This window comes from Lactuca saligna, chromosome 4 (genome assembly GCF_052625555.1).
Source record: "Lactuca saligna cultivar CGN05327 chromosome 4, ASM5262555v1, whole genome shotgun sequence".
NCBI classification, from domain to species: Eukaryota; Viridiplantae; Streptophyta; class Magnoliopsida; order Asterales; family Asteraceae; genus Lactuca; species Lactuca saligna.
The window spans coordinates 208,227,409-208,240,320 of record NC_136420.1 but is presented as its reverse complement, the minus strand read 5'-3'; positions in this window follow the sequence as shown (position 1 = coordinate 208,240,320).

Genomic DNA, 12,912 nt, shown 5'->3' with positions numbered 1-12,912 from the left:
TAGATGACTGGATCAACAACAACAACATCGAGGCCTCTCATCATTTAATCACACATCGTCTTATTACATCTACCCATGTTTTACCCCAACATTTTTGTAGATATAAATTACATATACAGTTTAAATCATTTAAAACTTGTATAAAACCATTCATCCAGCATAGATAACAAGTATACAGATAATATGCATATATAGCACGTAATATATAAAATACTTCATATCTATGTGTAAGATGAAAGTAACTATGCACTCACTTGAAAAGGTGGTGATTCCGAACTCAGACAACGCTTCGCTTCTTAAATAGAATTTTCTTCAATGAAACCTAGTATTATTACCACTAGAGTTTAGTCTATTATTCGCCGAGACTAATTAATAGTCTAGCTATTATTATTATTATTATATAAGCGTTAAAAAAAAATACTTATATAACCCATAATAATAGCCCAAATATTTATTATAAGTTCATAATAACAATACTAATTTTAAATATAAGCTATATTAAAATAAGGTAAGCATAACTTACTTACAAGGGGGTTTTAGCTAGGAGTCGGGCTCTGCAGGGGCAGAACTTCGTCGCTGAATCTTCCTAAGAAAGATTCGTGCAACGCTTCAGCGCTCACCTTACTATACTAAACTACAGAAAGAGAAGTCGAATCACGAGGGACCGAAATGCTCGGGGGATAAGGAGAGAAAGACTCTTGAATCAAGAGAATGGTGCAAGAAATATGAGAGCCTAAGGCTCTTATTTATACTAATTGAATTTTCAAAAACTACCCTCCATAATTACTTAATGACCTTTTAGTTATATAAACAACTAAACACCCCTCTATAATACTATTTTAAATGGATTTAATATTATTTGTACTAAACTAATGTCGAAAGAATTCAACATTAGTCTTATAATAACCGCATCGTCGATACCTTTCTAATGATATATACATATGTATATATATGTGTACGTATACATGATTTATACTTTATTTTAATACGTAAATATGCTATTATAATTTGTAACTCGTTCATACGAACTCCGTTTTTGACGTTCCTTATATCCACGCGTAGGTGGAGGCGTACTCTACAACTTTCGTTTAGACTCCATCGGCTAAATTTGACTTTATTTTTAAAGTTATATTTTTAACAGACCGGGACAGGATTGGTCTGTTTAAAATCTCATAACTTCTTAATACGAAGTCAGATTTGGGCGTTCTTTTTATCGATATTCTTAGTTTAACATATTCTATGACTTTTGTTTAGATCTCTAAGGCTAAATCTCGCTCTATCGTAAATTCACTATTCACGCTTCCCGGTATCGTGCCGGTTCTGTCGTGAAACTTCGACGGGTCATAACTTCTTCGTTATAACTCGGATTTCGGCGTTCCTTATATGCACGGAAACCTTGAGACATATTCTACAACTTTATGAAGAGATATCGGGATTATCTCACACTTTAATTTTGACGCTCATTTTTATTCTTTATTAATTATACATTTATAATTAAATAATAAACACATAAACACGCATAATTCACATAATACTCAAATATTTCATATTTATTACTTCAAAAAGAGTTACAATAGTTGACCTAGACTATTACATTGACAAAAATGCTTAGCCCTGAAACCCGGACGTTACAATTCTCTCCCCCTTTGGATGATTCCGTCCCGGAATCATGCATCAGCAAACAGATGTGGATAGCGACTCATCATGTCATCCTCTATTTCCCAAGTGAGATTCGGCCCATTCGAATGTTTCCATTGGACTAGCACTAAGTCGACCATCTTGCGTCGTAACTTCTTAGTCTTACGGTCAACAATTGCCTCGGGCTCTTCGATCAGCCGTTTATTCTCATCCATCCTTAACTCTAAAATTGGAATTATGTCGGGAACATCTCCCATGAATTTCCTCAAATAACACACATGGAAGGTGTTATGAATACCATTGAGTTCTTCGGGCAATTCCAGCTTGTAAGCTTGGTTCCCAATCTTCTGAAGAACTTTGAACGGTCCAATAAACCTTGGACTCAACTTTCCTCATTTCCCAAATCGTATAAGTCCCTTCCACGGTGAGACTTTAAGCAAAACGGAATCCCCAACTTCGAAGGTTATCGGTCGTCTTTTCTTGTCAGCATAGCTCTTCTGACGATCCTGAGCTGCTAACATTCTTCCCCTAATCACCTTTAATTTCTCAACAGTCTCATGGACCATATCGGGGCCCATAAACTACTTCTCTCCGGCTTCTAGCCAACAAGACGGCGTACGACACTTCTGTCCATACAAGGCTTGATAAGGTGCCATCTTGATGCTCGAGTGAAAACTATTGTTGTAGGAAAATTCTACTAGAGGTAAGTGTTCGTCCCAATTCCCTTGGAATTCGAGGGTACATGCTCTCAGCATATCTTCCAACGTCTGAATCGTTCTTTCACTCTGACCATCAGTTTGCGGATGGTAAGCAGTACTCAAACACAACTTTGTACCCAACTCCTCTTGTAGACTCCTCCAAAACCTCGACGTGAAACGACTATCACGATCTGACACAATCGTAAGAGGGACACTGTGAAGTCTTACAATTTCCTTCACGTAAGCGTTTGCAAGCTTATCCATAGACCACTTCTCGTTGGCTGCTATGAAGTGTGCACTCTTGGTGAAACGATCCACGACTACCCAAATCATGTCGTGTCCATTCTTCGTTCTGGGCAGTTTAGTCACAAAATCCATGGTGATGTCTTCCCATTTACCCATGGGTACAGGTAAAGGTTCTAAACTCCCATACGGTTTCTGATGTTGTGCCTTAACCCTCGCACATGTTACGCACTCAGCCACATACTTCGCAACATCGAGCTTCATCGTCGGCCACCAGTAGTAGGGTTTTAGGTCCCTATACATTTTAGTGCTACCGGGATGAATCGAGTACATGGTCTTGTGTGCTTCTTCCATTAGAAGATCTCTTATTCCTCCCATATTAGGTACCCAAATTTGATCTTGGAATACCTTCAGTCCTCGACTGTTCGTACCGAACACTAACGTTTTTCCCAAACGTTCTTCCTTTCGGTCATTCTTTTCTAAGGCTTCTTCTTGAGCTTTCCTGATACTTTCCACAATCGTCGAAACGACTTCAATTCTTAACGCTCTTGGCCTTTTTCTTTCAAGATTGACTTTCCGACTGAGAGCATCAGCAACAATATTTGCTTTACCTGGGTGGTAAAGTATCTCACAGTCGTAGTCCTTGAGAAGTTCTAGCCAACGTCGTTGCCTCATGTTCAACTCCTTCTGATTAAAGAGATACTGGAGACTCTTATGATCAGTGAAGAGCTTGCACTTCGTGCCGTAGAGGTAACGGAGGTAGTTCTGTAGACTACCGAGAAAATTCAGCATATGAGGCAACGATTGCAGACCGCTCAGAGTCGACGGAAGAGTTACGCCGACAGATGCTGATCCGATTTGGAGTTTTAGGTGGATGATATGGTACTCCTGAAGGTCTCGCCCTGGAAGGGTGTGATTCGCTTCAGGAAGAGGGGGAAATTGGGTCCCCGATACATTGGTCCGTTAAGGGTCATTTCTAGGGTTGGCAAGGTGGCTTACAAGCTAGAGCTCCCGGAGGAGCTTAGTCGGATCCACAAGACCTTCCATGTTTCGCAATTGAGAAAGTGCATCGTAGATCAGGAGGCAGTGGTGCCATTGGATGATATTCAGGTTGATGAATGACTGAATTACATGGAGAGGCCTGTGGCCATACTTAAGAGGAAGATGAAAGTTCTGCGGAACAAGGAGATATCATTGGTAAAAGTGCAGTGGGAACATCGGAGGCGATCCAAGTGGACGTGGGATCCGGAGGCAGAGATGCGAGAGCATTACCCGATGTTGTTTACCACAGTAGACTTGGAGGAAGAAGTCTAATTCAAGTGGGGGAGAATTGTAAGGCCCCATTTCTCAGGTATTGATTTATGTATGAATCTTTTTGGATTTTGGGTCTACTCGATGAGTTGGCCGCCCTACTCGTCGAGTAGGAGCGGGTTGGTCTGCATGTTTTAATGATATACTCGCCAAGTCCAAGAGCGGACTCGACGAGTAGGAGCTGGCAGATGAAACCCTAGATTTCGGGGCATTTCGCCCTATTTAAAGGATCATTGGCCTCCTCTTTACTGCTTCTTGTCCCTCTCAAACCCTAAATAAAGTGTGTGTGTTCTTTTGGTGTGTTCAAGCTTGAAGGAGAAATTTTGGAGAAGGAAACACTTGGGGAAATCAAGCAAGTAGAAACAAGGACTCATGGGATCAAGATCTACATCAGTGAGCATTCTCTTGAAGGTATTAGATTGTTCTCTTTGGCTTATGTTCATCAAAAACCTCTTTTGGATGGGTGTTATGAAAGGCTTCTTATGTTTGAGCTAAGATCTGAAGTTATAACTTCAGATATGGACTCCCTTTGGCCTCTAGATCCATAAAGTCATCAACCTTGCCTAGTATGAGCCTTCCCTCAAGTGTGAGACTTAATTGCAAGCTTAGTTTTGTCATTTAAGGGCCTTAAAGCCTTGCATGCACGTAAAGTTTGCAACTTTACGTGATAAGCATGCCTAAGGAGGTTGGATCTACAATGTGGAACGTTTCCATGGCGTAAAAAATCATTTGTATGGATGAAGGATAGAAGGGACTCAAGGAGTCGCATGATCGACTCGACGAGTCATATGAGGATAGTCTAGAGCTCGACGAGTTGGATGAACAACTCAACGAGTCAGATGAAGATTGTTAAAGACTCGGCAAGTGAGTAGAGTGACTCGACAAGTTGGTTAGGGTTTTTCCCAACCGTTGGCTACGTATGAACTTGTTGAGTTACAAGGGGGAAACCCGATGAGTGGCCATGGAGCTTCGACCACGAGCCTTAGGCACTCAACGAGTAATTCTGGCGACTCAGCGAGAAGACAAGTATTACAAGAAACTCGACGAGTAGATGAGGGTACTCGATGAGTCGAGGTCAACATGGACTGTTAAACTTGACAGTTGACTTTGACTTTGACCAAGGGTTGACCAGTTGACTTCTGGGGTATTCAGAAATTTATGAACCTTGTGATGTGTTGGATATAGGTGGTGGGATTCGTGGTGGTGATTCGAGAGTGGAGCTTTCTATTTCCAGTCAACAGTTGCAAGGTGAGTTATCCTCACTATACTCAAGGGTCTAAGGCACCAAGGTCGGCCCTTTGGATTGTTTCCTAGTTATGTTGTGTTCGTATAATCTATTAGATCGGTATCCTAGAGGGTAGGATAATATTGCGTGGTATGTGTTGATCTGTTAGATCAATATCTTGGTAGATAGGATGGTATTATGTGATATGTGGTATGATCCGGTATATCAGTTGTTGTCTATAGACTGTTATATGATTATCTGTTTTATATATATATATATATATATATATATATATATATATATATATATATATATATATGCACATATATGTTAGGCGGTTGAGGCTTATCTGCTTTGTACGGAGGCCAATAGACCTGGGCATTTCAACATGTTGGTTGTGGGTCATGTGTATTCCATCTAGAGGATGATTAGACTCATAGTATGTGGGCATTCCAACATGTTGGTTGTGGGCCTGGGGTATTCCATCCCGAGGATGATTGGACCCATAGTATGTTTCCATTCCAACCTGTTAGTTGTGGGCCTGGGGTATTCCAACCCGATGGTTGACTGGACCCAGAGTATGTTGTTTGTGATTCTATGTGTATAGCTGTGAGTATGGGTATTTTGGGGGAGCTCACTAAGCTTTCGGGCTTACAGTTTCAATTTATTGTTTCAGGTACATCAGGGGATCGCGGAATGGCTAAGGTGTGATCGTACAGCTCCTCATATTTTGTTATGATTGCTACGAAAACTCTAATATAAACTATTTTGGAAACAAAGTTGTAACGATTGTTGATTTAAAGTGTTTTTGAAAAGTTTAAATTTGACTTGAATTTTATGGGTGTTACAATGTGCCCGACCCTGGAGTCTACAATTTTCAGGGCAAGGGAGAGGGAGATCGATATAGAGCACCTACGGAAGAGGAAGGCGGAGACTGAGCAAGGTACTGGGGTTTTGGGGAAGAAACCCAAGGGATTCAACTCTAAGTCGAAGGGCCATCTGGTCCGAAGCCTCTGCGGGAAGTGCGCCAAGCCACATGAGGGGGCATGTAGACTAGGGTCATCAAGATGCTATAAGTGCGGCAAGATAAGGCACTTGAGTAGGGATTGTACCGCCCCTGCTCCCACTGTAGCGTCTCCAGCTTCAGCAACCCTGCAGATCACTGATGGCCGGTAGGGCAAAGCAGAGGCTCCAGTGGTGAGGACCTGTGCTTTTCAGTTGACTACCGAGGAGGCACACATTGCATCTGATGTGGTTATGGATATAATTTCTTCTCCTTAGCTTTTATTTTATATTGCTTATGATATTGATGTGCCACATTATATTTTTTTTAGGATTGTTCCATGTGAATGGCATCCCAGTTCAGGTGTTTTTTAATTCGGGTGCCACCCGATCATTTTTCTCTCATGCGCTTAGCAAGAGGTTCCCTGAGTCTTCGGGTATGTTGGATTTCCTTCTAGAGGTCGAGACTGCGGACAATCAATTAGTTCGAGCATCAGAGGTTTTTAGGGATTGTGTTTTGAGGTTGTTTGAGGAGCAATATTTGGTAGACTTGGTTCCTATACCGTTGCGGGGGAACAAGGTTATTATAGGCATGGATTAGTTTAGCCTCAATGACGCAGTGATCGACTGCGTGTAGAAGTTGGTCCGGGTCAAGACCCCAGGTGAGGGAGAGCTGGTGATTTAGGGCGAGAGACCACAATGTGGACCAACTTTATGTTCAGCGGAAAGGGCTAGGCGCTACCTCCAGCAAGGTTGCACAGGGTATGTCACATATGTTATGGACACCCGGGAGGCGGGTAGGGCGATTGTGAGTGATGTACCAGTGGTGTAAGAGTACGCAGATGTATTCCCAGAGGAGCTGTTGCGGATACCTCCCGAGCGATAGGTGGAGTTCAGGATCAACCTAGTCCCTGGTGCGGCCCCGATAGCCAAGATACCATATCGGTTAGCTCTTCCTGAGATGCAGGAGTTGTCTACGTAGCTGCAGAAGCTGCTAGACAAGGGTTTTTTCTGACCGAGCAGTTCACCCTGGGGAGCCCCAATACTGTTTGTGAAGAAGAAGGACAGGTCGCATCGGATGTGTATAAATTGCCAGGATCTGAACAAGATAATAATGAAGAACCATTACCCACTCCCGATGATAAATGACTTGTTTGATCAACTTTAGGGAGCATCTTGGTTCTCCAAGATTGACCTACGGTCAGGGTACCACCGGATGAGAGTTAGAGAGGAGGATGTATAGAAGACTGCTTTTCGGACTCGGTATGGCCATTACGAGTTCATGGTGATGCCCTTCGGGCTCACCAATGCTCCTGTCGCGTTCATGGACCTAATGAACCGTGTGTGCAGACCGATGCTGGATTGGTCCGTGATAGTTTCATTGACAACATCTTGGTTTATTCCAAGACACAGGAGCAACATGAGGAGCACTTGCAGGAGGTGTTAGATACCCTGAGGAGGGAGCATTTGTATGCCAAGTTCTCCAAGTGCGAGTTCTGGTTATGCAAGGTGCAGTTTCTTGGGCACCTTGTCAAGCAAAACAATATTTTGGTTGACCCATCCAATGTGGAGGCCGTGATGAGGTGGGAGGTTCCAAAGTCTCCATCTGAGATTCAAATTTTATTGGGATTGACAGGCTATTACTGGAGATTCATTCAGGATTTCTCGAAGATAGTCGTGCCCTTGACTCGACTGACGAAGAAAGCCATTGTATTTTGTCGGGGGATCGAGCAGCATGCCACATTCGAGACTTTGAGATAGAGGCAATGCGAGGCGCCAATCCTCGTACTGCCAGAGGGCGTGGAGGATTTTGTAGTGTACTGCAATGCATATTTTTCGGGTTTGGGCGCAATACTGATGCAGAGATGTCACGTCATCACCTACATCTCGAGGCAACTGAAGCCTCACGAGGCGAACTACCCGACGCACAATCTGGAGTTGGGGGCGACCATCTTTGCCTTCAAGATTTAGAGAGATTACCTTTATTAAGTCAGTTGTACCATTTAAACGGATCACAAGAGTTTGAGGTACCTCGTGGATCAGCCGAATTTGAACATGAGGTAATGTCAGTGGCTTGATGTGGTGAAGGATTATGATTGTGAGATCCTCTACCACCCGGGGAAGGCTAACGTGGTGGCCGATGCTCTTAGCTGCAAGGCTACCCCGATTAGAGATATTTGCCTGCGGATGACAGTAGTGACTCCACTATTGGAGCAGATCAGAGAGGCCCAACAGGAGGCAATGAAGGAGGAACATCGGAAGAGAGAGTGTATTGTGGGGCAAGTTTCCTCCTTCGACTATGATAGTAGTGGGTTGTTGACTCTACACTGTAGGGTGTGAGTCCTGTATCATGGAGATGTGTGCCAGGTGCTGATGGAGGGGGTGCACAAATCCAGGTTTTCTATCCATCCCGGGGTGACATAGATGTACATAGATCTTCTTCCTGATTACTGGTGGCTCTGCATGAAGCGGGATGTAGCCTAGTACGTCGAGAGGTGCCTAACTTGCAAGAAGGTCAAGGCAGAGCACCAACGACCTCACGGTAAGTCGCAACCGTTGGACCTCCCCATGTGTAAATGGGAAGATCTTACTATGGATTTCACCAAAAAGCTTCCCATGACTACATGGGGAGTGGATTCAATTTGGGTCATCATGGATTGGTTGACCAAAAGTGCCCATTTCATACAGATCCAGGAGAGCATCTCGACCGAGAAGTTGGCCGATATCTACATCTGAGAGGTAGTAGCTCGGCACGGAGTGTCAATCTCTGTGATTTCGGACCGAAACGTGCGGTTTACTTCCAGATTCTGGAAGAAGTTTCACGATGAGTTGGGTACTAATCTACACTCCAGCACTGCTTTTCACCCGAAGAAGGATGGTCAGAGCGAGTAGACCATCCAGACGCTAGAGGATATGTTGCGGGCGTGCGTATTAGACTTAGGTGGTAGATAGGATACCTACCTTCCTCTGGCAGAGTTTTCCTATAATAATAGCTACCAAGCGAGTATTGACCGTCAGCGCTTTGAGATGTTGTATGGGAGGAAGTGAAGGACCCCAATATGATGGGACGAAGTTGGGCAAAGAGTCATGAGGAGCACCAAAGTGGTACTCAAGACAAATGAGAGGATCTAGCAGGTTCGGAGCAGGCTTCATACTGCTCAGAGTTGGCAGAAAAGTTATGCCGACAAGCGTCGTTTGTACCTAGAGTTCTAGGTCGGGGATATTGTCCTCCTGAAGGTGTCACCTTGGAAAGGTGTCATCCGATTTAGGAAGCGGGGCAAGTTGGGCCCCAGATACATTGGACCTTTCAGTGTTGTAACCTGGGTTGGCAAGATGGTGTATAGGTTGGACCTGACAGCCAAACTCAGCCAGATTCACAGTACTTTTCACGTCTCCCTGTTGCAGAAGTGCCTGGTGGACGACTTGACAGTGGTGCCTCTGGAGGATATTTAGGTGGATGACAACCTGAACTATATCGTGCGGCTAGTAGCTATCCTTAACAGGAAGTCGAATGATCTGAGGAGCAAGAGGGTGGAACTGGTGAAGGTGCAATGGCAGCACCGCAAGGGCTCGAAATGGACCTGGGAGTTAGAGGACGAGATGAGGGAGCACTACCACGAGCTTTTTCCTGATACAACATCAGACTTCGAGGATGAAGTTTAAAATAAGTGGGGGAGATTTGTAACACTCAGTTGTTGGTACGTATTTAAACTCAACTAATTTTTGTAATTTACTCTGGGACTCGGCGAGTTGGAGGCCTAACTCGTTGAGTAGACTCGACTTTTGATCGGGGTTTAAGTGACCTACTCGATGAGTCAGGAGACCGACTCAGCGAGTAGGGCTGTCAGGATGAAACCATAATATTTGGCTTTTCACCCTAATGAAACACCTTATAACACCCCAACCCAGCCCCCCATCATCCCTCGCAACCTAGAGAAAACCCTAACTCGAAACCCTATCCATTTATTGAGTGTTGTTGAGCTTTGTGGTGCTATTTTTTGTGTGGTTGAAGTTTGAGGAAGAGAAGGAAGCTTGTGAGATCAAGAGGAAGCAAGAAGACCCAGAGGTTTGGGCACATTTCCAGCTCATTTGAGGTATAAAGCTTGACCCCTGACCATCTATCTTTTAGACCTTCATTTGGGGTTATTTCCTACCCTTTTTATGAGTTTAGAGAAGCTAAAATCGGATTTTGTGGGTGTGCTTGCAGTTACACTTTAGATCTGGAACTATTGGGGGTCCTTATGGCATAAAGGTTCCAACTTTGTTGCCATAAGAACCCCATGCATCTTGTAGACCTCTTTTATGGCTTTTTGAGACAAAGGCCCCATGCATGGACATCAAGTTTGTGGCTTTACATATAAAATGGACCCTAGGAGGCCAAATCTATAGTTTTGATGCATTAAGACCCATTATAATGGACTCAATAGCTTTGGACAAATAGGGACTCGGTGAGTCGCTTGGGTGGCTCAGCGAGTCAGTTAAATTTCCCCTCAAATATCTTCTAGTAGTGGTCTTTGGTTGAGTGGAAGGAACACTCAGCCTGTTAGCGGTTTATCATGGACTTGAAGATCAAAGGACTCGGCGAGTAGATGAACAGACTCAGCGAGTTCAAGGCAATGTCCCGACCACATGAAGACGGTCTTGATGAGTTCAAGGATGAACTCGGTGATTCATAGATTGAACATCTTCATATGGATGAAGATGAACTTGACGAGTTCAAGAACGAAATCGGCGAGTCAATTGAAGATAGTTAGATGTGTTGTTAAAGGAGAACTTGTCGAGCTCTTGCTAGACTCGACGAGTAAGGATGGGGTTATGGCAGTGTATGGACATGGGACTCGGCGAGTTGGTAGACCAACTCGGTGAGTCAAGTCAACTAGATGTTTACTTTGACCAAAGTTGACTTCAACCAAGGTTTTGACATTGACTTGGACTTGGACTTGAGTGACCCTTGTAAGGGTTATGAGTATGAATGGATAACTTAGAAAAGTTGTTGTGTAGGGATCAAGGGGTCGAGGAGAGTCGATTTTCGTACCGAGGATAGTGTAGAACCCACACGATATCGAGGTGATTTACTTCCAGTAGAAGTGGGTCTAAGGCACCAACACCGACCCACTTATAGTTGATTATAGTTGAGATGGTTGTCTTTGTGATAACCGTTTTCTTTTGTATTACCTGGTATGTTTATGTTTTAGCATGATATGTTCTATGTGATAGTGGTTGTAATAAGGGGAATAGTCCCCGATTACCGATCGATAGGACCAAGGGGGTAGTTTAGTACCAACTATGCTAGACAGTATGATTATGTTGTGTTAGTATGCGATAGTAGTAGGGGATGAAATAGACCCCGTAAAAGGTTGAGATAAATCGGAGGGGTAGGTCGGACACCTCGGTATGTCTGATAGGGGTAGGTTAGGCACCCTGGTATGCCTAGGAGGGTAGGTCCGGCACCCAAATATGGATGACAGTATGTTTATAGTAGGGTATGTGGTATGATGTGGGGAACTGACTAAGCTTTGTGCTTACAGTCTTTAGTTTTGTTTCAGGTGCCTCTTCAGCGAAGGGGAAGGAGCCGACGCGGTAGCTACACATCACACGCACACCAGTTTTCCGTATTTTGCGATTCATAGGACTGTACTATGATTTATTACTACTTGATGATATGATTTTGGAAACATGATCACTATGGTTTATGGATTGTTATGTTAATTAGTAACTATGTTTGAGAAATGATTTTATAAGTTATTTAATTAAAAACAAAATTTTTGGACTCGAAATTTAGGATGTTACACATCCATAGGTTGACTATATAGATGATTGAAAAAAATGAACAAATGAACTACTATGGCAGTTCATACTTCTTCCAAGATCATCTTGTTACCTTCTCAATTCAACATTGTACCAATCCATAGGCAACTCATCATCCACTGGAATTACCGGTGGGTCTTCTCGTGCATGCTCTTGTCTTGGTCGGACCTACCTTCCCGGCTCCTCGGTTGACTCAACGGCATCATCATTTGGAATAGAAAAGTGGCCACCACCATAATCTTCAACTATTCTTGCCCTTCCGTAAAGCATAATACCAAATGGATGTGTAGGAACCATTGCCAAGAAATTCCCGACTCCTCTTTCTAATACACCATATGATCTTGCTAAGCGAGTCATGAACATCCCATGATTTATTTTTGAAGTAATCTGATTCTTTATCACCCCTTCGCCCAAATATCTCGCCAAACATTAAGGTATGTTGCAAAATGTGTTCGACATAATGATACTCTACAAATAAAAGATGTCAAGAGTCGGACTTTATCATTATCTTTGAGCATATTGATGGTGCTCACGATCAATCGATGAATCAAACTGTGAATAGGAGAACGAATGCTTCCCACTTGAGTCGCCGAAGGAATATAGACTCGATTTGCTATAGTAATCCACCATGTGGAAGTGTCATACCCTCTGGTAAATCCCTATGGCAGTGATCAAGGAAAGCACTAAAGGGCCCAGTCATGACCACAGGTTGGTCATAAATGTCCATCCTCCTCCCAAGCTCTGTAATGCTACAATGGCAGACTTCCCCACCAAGGAAAAATGTGAGGACATTCGGGTTGTAAAAGTTATTACCCCCGTGGAAAGAAACAGTAGAGAAAATTTCCTAACAAAGCTCTTGATATAACGGTTCTTGTATCCTAAATAACTGGCTCCACCCATCACATGTAATGGAATTCCCGTTGTGCACAAATGTCTTAACTAAATAACCTGCCCCAGCCATTCCCAATTTATTTCATTTAGGATATA